Genomic DNA, 8,288 nt, shown 5'->3' on the forward strand with positions numbered 1-8,288 from the left:
ATACACACACATTTTTTTTTTGGTTGTTGTCCTTCCACAATTCACACTAGGTCATCTAACACATCTATACCTTCCTTCTCACTACTTCAAGACTTGACTGAACAGAATGTGGAAAGCCCTGTAGAAGGTCTTCAGCACTCCTTTGAGCTCTGACAAACTACTTCTTGGTTCTTTCTTTGGGGTAGAGAGAACACTGCTCTTTCTTCAGTTAGTTTTCTGGAAAGAATGGCAATGCAGCTGTCCCATAATACCACAGCACACCGTTTTGTGAACATGGTCAGAAAATACAGGCAACCTCTCTTCTCTGAACAGACATCTTGTATTGTGAGGGATTTTGAAAACTGTGAATGGCCAAGAAACTTTTTCAGAAAAGTGCCAGGAGGAAAGTGCCAGAGTCATACATAATCAGCCATAGATTACTGGCCTGTGAACTGCTTTCTAGCCTTCAGACAGGATGCGCTTGCGCTCCCAGAGCTGGGGCTGCAGATTGTCGGATCCGGACAAGGGTGAGCTGGCACCAAGGTTTTTCCTTTAATAATAAGAGTCCTTCACACCCTGTTGATTCGAATCAAAGGGATCCATATCGATTTTCACATCTCACTGATTATTTTGTATATGGTGCCACATGTTCATTTAGCCTTAAAATTGTATCCATATATTTCCTGCTTTCCATGATCTTTTTTGCTTCATTTGTTCTTCTGAAATATTTCCAATTATTTGGGTGTCCAATTGTTCGTGAAGTGGTCACTCAGTTTGCTCCAAAAAGGCATTTTATGGGGAAAAAAGTTTATCACTATCATCATGTTATATATTGACTTCCAAAAGACCTATTTAAGTCCTTTGACATAGTAAATGAATTCCCTCTTCCCAAACTTGGAAATAATCCTTCTTTTGGGCCTTTCAGTTAGCTTTTCTTTTGTGGCTGATGAGATCTTAGCCAACGAGTCGTAACAAGAAAGCTTTGTATCAGACCAGCCTGTACCTGGAGAACTTGAATAACACAATTACACCCTGGAACACTGAACCTTTACTTCATAGTCCAAGTAATTTCATTCAGCTGGGGCTAGAAATACCCTTTGCCAATGTTAATATCAATAAACACTGAAGAGGCCATTCTGGGCTCAGAATTTAGTCTTCTGACAGACTGAAATTCCTTTCGTAGCAAACAGAGCTACCTGTTCTCCTTTCCTGTCTTCAAGCAAGGGAGTCAGACTCACTCTGGCTAATATGTAGGGTCCATGCTGTTCCCTTATTTGTCAGATAAATAGATGCTGGACAGGAGACCTAAATGACTGCACTGATCTCAAAATGTGTAGCAAAGGTTGGATCCCACAGTGCTTGGGGCCACTGCTAGCAGACAGAGGGTCGTTACACAAATTACAGGAAAACTACATTGCTAGGCAGGTAAATGAAAAAAAGACACCATTTCAGGGTGAATGCAATCCTTCCCATGGCTAGAGGGGATTTTAGACCCCCTAATTTCTCTCCACTAGATTTCTTCGTGCAGTGTTCAAATGTATCCTGGGCAGGAGCTGTCTTCATGTTCCTGACAAGAGTGATACCAGAATCCTAAAACATAACAGGCAGATAGCAGGCTAGAAACAAACTAGATGCAAAGGGCAGGGGAGAGGAATAAAGACAGATTTCTCCAAGGGATAGCACTGGGCATGGATATTGTAATCTATGGGAATGGGGAGTGGGTTTTTCCTCCTTCTGTGCAATTTGTTTGGGATGTCAATTTTGGAGGATTAAAGAAGAGAGTGATTCCTATTCCCCTTATTGTTTACATCTGTCCTCTTAGCTTTCTCTCAGTCTAAAGGATCATGGGTATGGAACAGAACTACATTCTTTTTTCACTTAAGGATCTAGGTATGTTTAAAATAGATTCATGCAAGTGAAACTAGAAATAGATTTGAATTTTTTTTCTGTTGTCTAGCTTCATATACCTGTAAGACTACTTTTTTTTATCCTCTTCTTCCCAAAGTCTATCTTTCATACTTCACTCTTTCCATCTCATAAATCTTCCTCTCCATATTACAGTCCCATGCAGCCTTCTCCTTCTCTGAACTTCAGTTACACTCTGATCAGTACTATGTATTTATTGTTCTCAGATAACTTTTATGTGCTTAAACCTTTTCCTTCACAAGGTTGTCAATTTCCTAAGGGCAAGAATGGCACATCTTCATAGTTTTGGCTCCGTCGTGTCTTGTAAGTAAGAAGTGTTTGCTAGAACTTCAGGCTCCAGGTTTGACTAGTGCTGGAATTGAAATTCTGGATGCACAGTTTCTAATTTCCCATGATAACTGGGAAAGTGATATTGTAGAAAGCAACCACACAACACTAAAAAACATATGCAACATAAGATACAAAAATATTTTCCAGTTAATTATTTCCTCTTGTAGCCCCATGGACCCCTCCATTGGAGCTTTTGATAAGCATCACCATGATGTGTTTGTGTATATAGTATCTTTCTTCATCAACAGTTTGAATGAAATGATAATGAACAGTGAGAGGATACAAAGAAAGGTTGCAGGAGGGCCGGTGAGATAGCTTAGCGGACTAAGTGCCTGCTTTGGCAAGCTCAGGGACTAGGGTTTGATCCCTGCTCCCACCTGTGGTGCAGGCCCTACCTCTGGGATGCACTGAGGGCTGGAAAGGCTGAAAACAAGAGGATTACTATGAGTATGACGTGGGTAATGGACCCTGTACCAAATACATACAATGAAGGAGGAAATGTTGGAGGCCCAGACTCAAGAAGAGTTACCAAATTGCAAGAACAATGTGAAATGTAGGGAGGAGTTTGTTATGAACAGCGAAGTTTTCTACATTGGATTAGCTTTTTAAATATGAAATTTTCTTATTTTAATCTCTTGGGACAATAATATTGGAAAATATTTAGCATTTTGAGCACATGTATTTTAGGGTCCCTATGGTTCATTTACCTTTTCAGGGAGATGGAATTTACTTTGAAAAGCAAATTACTCCAAAATTTAAAGGCTTGAAATAATCGACATGTGTTGCTTGTTAGTTTCTGTGAGGAGGAATCTTGGCACGGCTTAGCTCTTTGTCTTTGGGTTAAGGTCTCTCACAAGGTTTCAGTTGAGTTTTTGGGTAGGGTTGTGGTCTCATCTGAAGGATAAACTGGGGTGGAGCTGGCGCTCACTGCCAATTGCTCATGTGGCTGTTGGCAGGCTTTGATTCCCTGTTACACAGTCTTCATAGAGGGCTACTTCATGACAAGGTGTGTAGTACCCATAGAGCAAATGATTTAACAGGGTGCATGTGCTGCAGGTAAAAGCCACATCGTTTTTATAATCTAGTTTTAATTTTTTTTTTTTTTTTTTTTTTTTTTTTTTGGCGGAACCAGGGATTGAACTCAGGCCCTTGTGCTTGCCAGGGAAGCTCTTATTCCACTAAGCCATCTCCCCAGCTAGTTTTAATTTTTTTTATATGTATATTTAGAACAGGATCTACAGGGTCTCACTATGCAGCTTGGATTCTCCTATTTTCAGCTGCCCTAGCACTGGGATTACAGGTGTACACCACCACACCCAGTCTCGGGGGCCTGCTCAGTGCACCAGGGGGCAGGGCCTGCATGGCATGCTGTGCTGGGGATTTAGCTCAGTGGTAGAGTGCTTGCTTAACAGCAGGAGGCTCTGAGTTTCATCCCTAGTGTATGAGAGAGAGAGAGAGAGAGAGAGAGAGAGAGAGAGAGAGAGTTATTCTCTCATTGCTGGGACAAATACCCAACACCCAAAATGAAGGAAAGAAAGGTTTATTCAGCTTACAGTTTGTGGAAATTTCAGTCCATACTCAGCTGGCTCCAAGACAGAGTGGCACATGGCACATGGCACAGGGCAGCCATTCGTGGCCGCAGGCAAAGAGCAAGAGAGCAAAGGGAGTGGCAGCCACTCAGGCAGCTAGCTGGCCTCTCTCCCCTCCTTACATTGTACTGCAGAGTATCTGCCCAGGGCACTCACACCCATAATCCCAGCATTGGATCAAGAATCAATCACCAACTCCAGAAGCTGCCCCATGACTGTATAAGGCTTTGGGTAGGAGGGACACCTAGACACAAACCACAACTCTGTGTGTGTGTGTGTGTGTGTGTGTGTGTGTGTGTGTGTGTGAAAAGTCTGACTTGAACTCAATTTTTTTTTTAACTACTTCATACATTCACGGAGCACTTACTGATAGTTAATTGGTCAATTATTACAAAATGCTCTGCCTATCTTATGGAAAGACACAGAGAAAATGAGCGGCATGAGTTCTGACTTCCCGATTTTTAGGTAAAACAAAGCAAAGAGCACTGAGTAGGAAGAGGTCATAGCTTGAGATCCCAAGCAAGCACGGGAGCACCTTGAGTGGTGACCGGGAGTTAGGCGAGAAATTCCAATGGAGAAACTGGGAATGTGGAAATGGCTAGCAGGGAACACATTCCACCCAGAGTGACCTGAGCTCCTGGCATTGTGTGCCTGCTGCTGTACAGGGCCCGTAAGTGCTTTATCTCTGTTGCAGGAACCTCTCCTGCCACAGCTGGAAGTACACTCAGAGCAGGCAGGAAGCAGGGTCTTTGAAATTCCTGACAAAGGCAGCACTGTGGAACTGAGCAAAACTCCTTCCTTCTGGTCATTATCAACATTAACTGCAAAGGCATCCCTGCTGTTCCTGGGCATATTTTTGACCTGTTACATGGTGGTTCTGCACCCTGGGGGAGGAGGAAGAGGCAGAGAAGGTAGCCAGGGAGGAGACGACCTGCTTTGTCTCTTTTCTCTCAGGCTCAACCCTTATAACTGAGGAGGCACCCTGGGGAATAAAGGGCCAGGTAGCACCTGAGGAGGGGGCCTTGCCTTTGCTGTTTCCCAAAAAGCTTCTGGTTGCAGAACCCAGGTCACAGGGACATCTGGGAGAGCCAAGATCAGAACCCAGAACCTGCAAACTCAAGACCTCGTGGGGCTCCAGTGCGTTCTCTTCTAAATATAAAATTGAAGTAATTACCGATCAATTGTGCCACTGAAATGAATAATGAAAAGCTAATAATTGTTTTCCTTCTCTTTTAAAGAAACACACCACACTCAGACGCCCATTTACAGATATTTTCAGTTAAAATGTCACACAATATTTGTTATATCAGCAGGAGAATGGAAATTGAGTTGGCAGCGCAGCACTGCTGTGACAACCGTTACCTTGGCAACTGGAGTAAGCAATCATAATTACAATTAGCAAGACTCCCACGAAGTGTACATAAATATTCACGTGCCAGAGACAAGCGCCACATACCAGACAGCAGAGTAAACTGTGGGACTGTCGTTTCTTTCTCTCCGACATGTCCTTGTAGATATCAAGGTTCTGTTAAGTGACTTTCCAGCTTCTTCGAATTTAGGTGAATATGTTTCCTTTATGTGCTGGTTCTGGGGCTTGTAACGTAATGACAGTTGACACATAGTGGATTACATGCAAGCTTCAAGTGACCCTTAGTTGAAGTACAGCCAGTCTGGAATGGACTTTTAAACGAAGCCTGATTTCAGAAGAAAATAAGGCAATTGTAAATAATAAATGGCGCTGCAGCGCAATTACGAGGGTGCTCTGGGGAAAGTGTTGGGACACAGAAGGAGCGGTTAACATGTGATTTAATCATCCTCCACTACTTGACTCTTGATTTCTTCATTATTACCACGGAAGTCTTCCCTTTGATTCGGACTTCCCTATCAAGCTGAAAGAAGTCAGAAGAGTGAGGGACAGATTTGTTCTTACTCGGACAACACGAGGAGGGTCCTATTGTCTCTGAATTCCTTCATAAACTAAGGGAGAAAAGGCGGTTAAGTCAGGAGTGTTCGAGTCTGTATTTCTGAACACTTGTGGGAACAAAGCTTTGAAGGTAAATATATCTGTCTCCCTAGCAAAACCATTGTTATTTTCAGGGCCACAGGGCATGCCAAAAACTCCATTCTCCCTCTCACAGTCGAGACTTCTGTTCGGCTTGTCTGGGCATGTTGCTGCTCCGGGCTCTCCAGATAAACACATGCTGCGGGTGGCTGCTGTGATGCGCGGGGCAGCCGGGGAAGAGATGTCGACACGCTTCCTCTGAGAGCAGAGGCCTTGACCGGAGCTTGAAAGGAGTCTGCTAACACCAGTGAGAGAAAACGACCTTGGCAATAGACACTCAAATAATTGGAAGAACTCATATTTCAAGCAGGCAGCAGGGTCTGGAAGGAAAGCATGGGAGGAGGAAGGTGGGTGCGGGGACAGTGTGTGCCTAGCACGGTGCCCTCCCCGCTTTAGATAACATCAAAGCCCCGGGTCAGGCACGTGTGCCTCTCGCTAGAGCCCAGTTCTCGGAGCAACTCTGCTGTCATACAGCGCGCCTCCCTCTGAGTTGTGCGTTACCAACTCACACCTGCTGTGTGGATGATGGTGCTCTTTAGGAGGAGCTGGAGGGGTGTCTTCCGGAACAAAGGGCAGCTATACTTAGCGCTTGGCCACTCCTTCAGGTCCCCAGTTCTTATTGTGCTAGTATCAGAGAGTACAACGCGGCCAGCGTTGACCAGGGTCCCAACGGGCATGACCATGGCACGACCCAGATACAAGATAGGTACATTAAGTCCCTCTCATCGCAATTTAATCCAAGGTAGGGAAATAAACTTGTTTTAATTAAAATGAAGACTTCAACCATTACTTTTTTTTTCTTTCAGTAACTGGAAATGTTGTAGAATCGCTTATTTGAAGTAGATTGTGCAAGGGAAAATAAAGAATGATATCAGTAAATCAATAGAAATTGGTAGTACAGTTATCCCAGTTATCACACACACACACACACACACACACACACACACACACGCTTTTTTCCCATTCCTTCTTTCTTTTCTCCTTTCCCTCATCCAGTTGTACTTTCTTTTTGAGCATTTTCATTCCCCTTCACAATTTCCGTTCTACTTTTTAAATTTTGTTTACTCTTTCAGTTTCTTACAATAGGGAGACAGTACATGTTAATACATATGGGTCTGATTTATTTCACTTATGGGTTAACACTTGCTTTAAAAAAATTGACCAATTCTGGATGCTTATATCTAGTAAATCTGAACACCTGCTTTGAAGATAACAGTATGTATCATAATAATCATGCAATGTAACAGCCATTGTTGATTTTCCTATCATCTTGTTTTGAATTTCTGTATCTTTTTTAATGTTTTAACATTTTTATTCTCTTTAAAATAAAAAAAAAAGAATGATATCAGGGCTTCTTCTTCTTTTAAAAAGAACCTTATGCTCTAGTTGGGGAGAAGGGCTTGGGCCCCTGAATTATTATAAAGCATGTGGTACCCACGGAGGTTAAGTAGGAAGATTGGAGACCCACGGAATACAGCACAGGGGAGCTCAGTGAGCTCTGATCCCTGGAAATGGTAACACTGGGAAAGAGACTGTATATTGACATGGATTGTAGAGATGGAGTGTATATGTGTGTGTGTGTGTGTGTGTGTGTGTGTGTGTGTGTGTGTGTGTAAGGGTGAAGCTGGAACCTATCAGCAGAAACCTTTTCATTGGAAGTGCCAAGAGGACTAGAGCAGAGCTTATGACATTTTAAGGGTTTACTGCTCTATTTGCATGAAGCTCCACACAGTATCTCTGGGCCCTGATTGTCCCCAAAAGCCCTCCCTCCTGTGGGGAGATCCTGGGGGGAGGCCCCCACCCCTCCACCCCTAATCCGACCTGGCAACTTGAGTCTCCCAATAGCTCTTTGTTTGACTTCTCTATTATACTCTTTCCCCTTTCTGCTCTTTTTTTCCCCCTCTCATTCACCTGCTTTATTAACATAACACAGTGATTAACTACTTACTCTGTGAAGAATGTGTGTATTACCACAAGTAGTCCTTAAATAATGCCCCAATGTAACGGAAGGTGCTGAACCATCTGTGAAGCGAAAACCCAACTGCCAATAACGGTGGATTTGTGGCCCCAGCACTTAATCACTTTCACATCTTATGTTTATTGCAGAAATACAAGAATGTGGTATAAAAATAACAGGAGTTTATGATGAAAACACTCTTTTAAGTCCCTTTCTCACCCTGGTCCCATTCTCTGGAGGTTGTCTCTTTTATGCTCAGGCCTTCTAATGATTAGCTCCATACCTGTGAAAAATGCACTTGCATTCCTTGACTTTTTTTTCTTTTAAACTTTAGGCAATATATGTTTTCAGTCATGAAAGGTAAGGACCTAACTCACACCCTACCTTACCACATTTGCAGTACAGTATTTCATTTCTACATTGCTACTTTTTATGTAATATTAGG

Source organism: Octodon degus, unplaced genomic scaffold (genome assembly GCF_000260255.1).
Source record: "Octodon degus isolate 3935 unplaced genomic scaffold, OctDeg1.0 scaffold00001, whole genome shotgun sequence".
NCBI lineage: Eukaryota > Metazoa > Chordata > Mammalia > Rodentia > Octodontidae > Octodon > Octodon degus.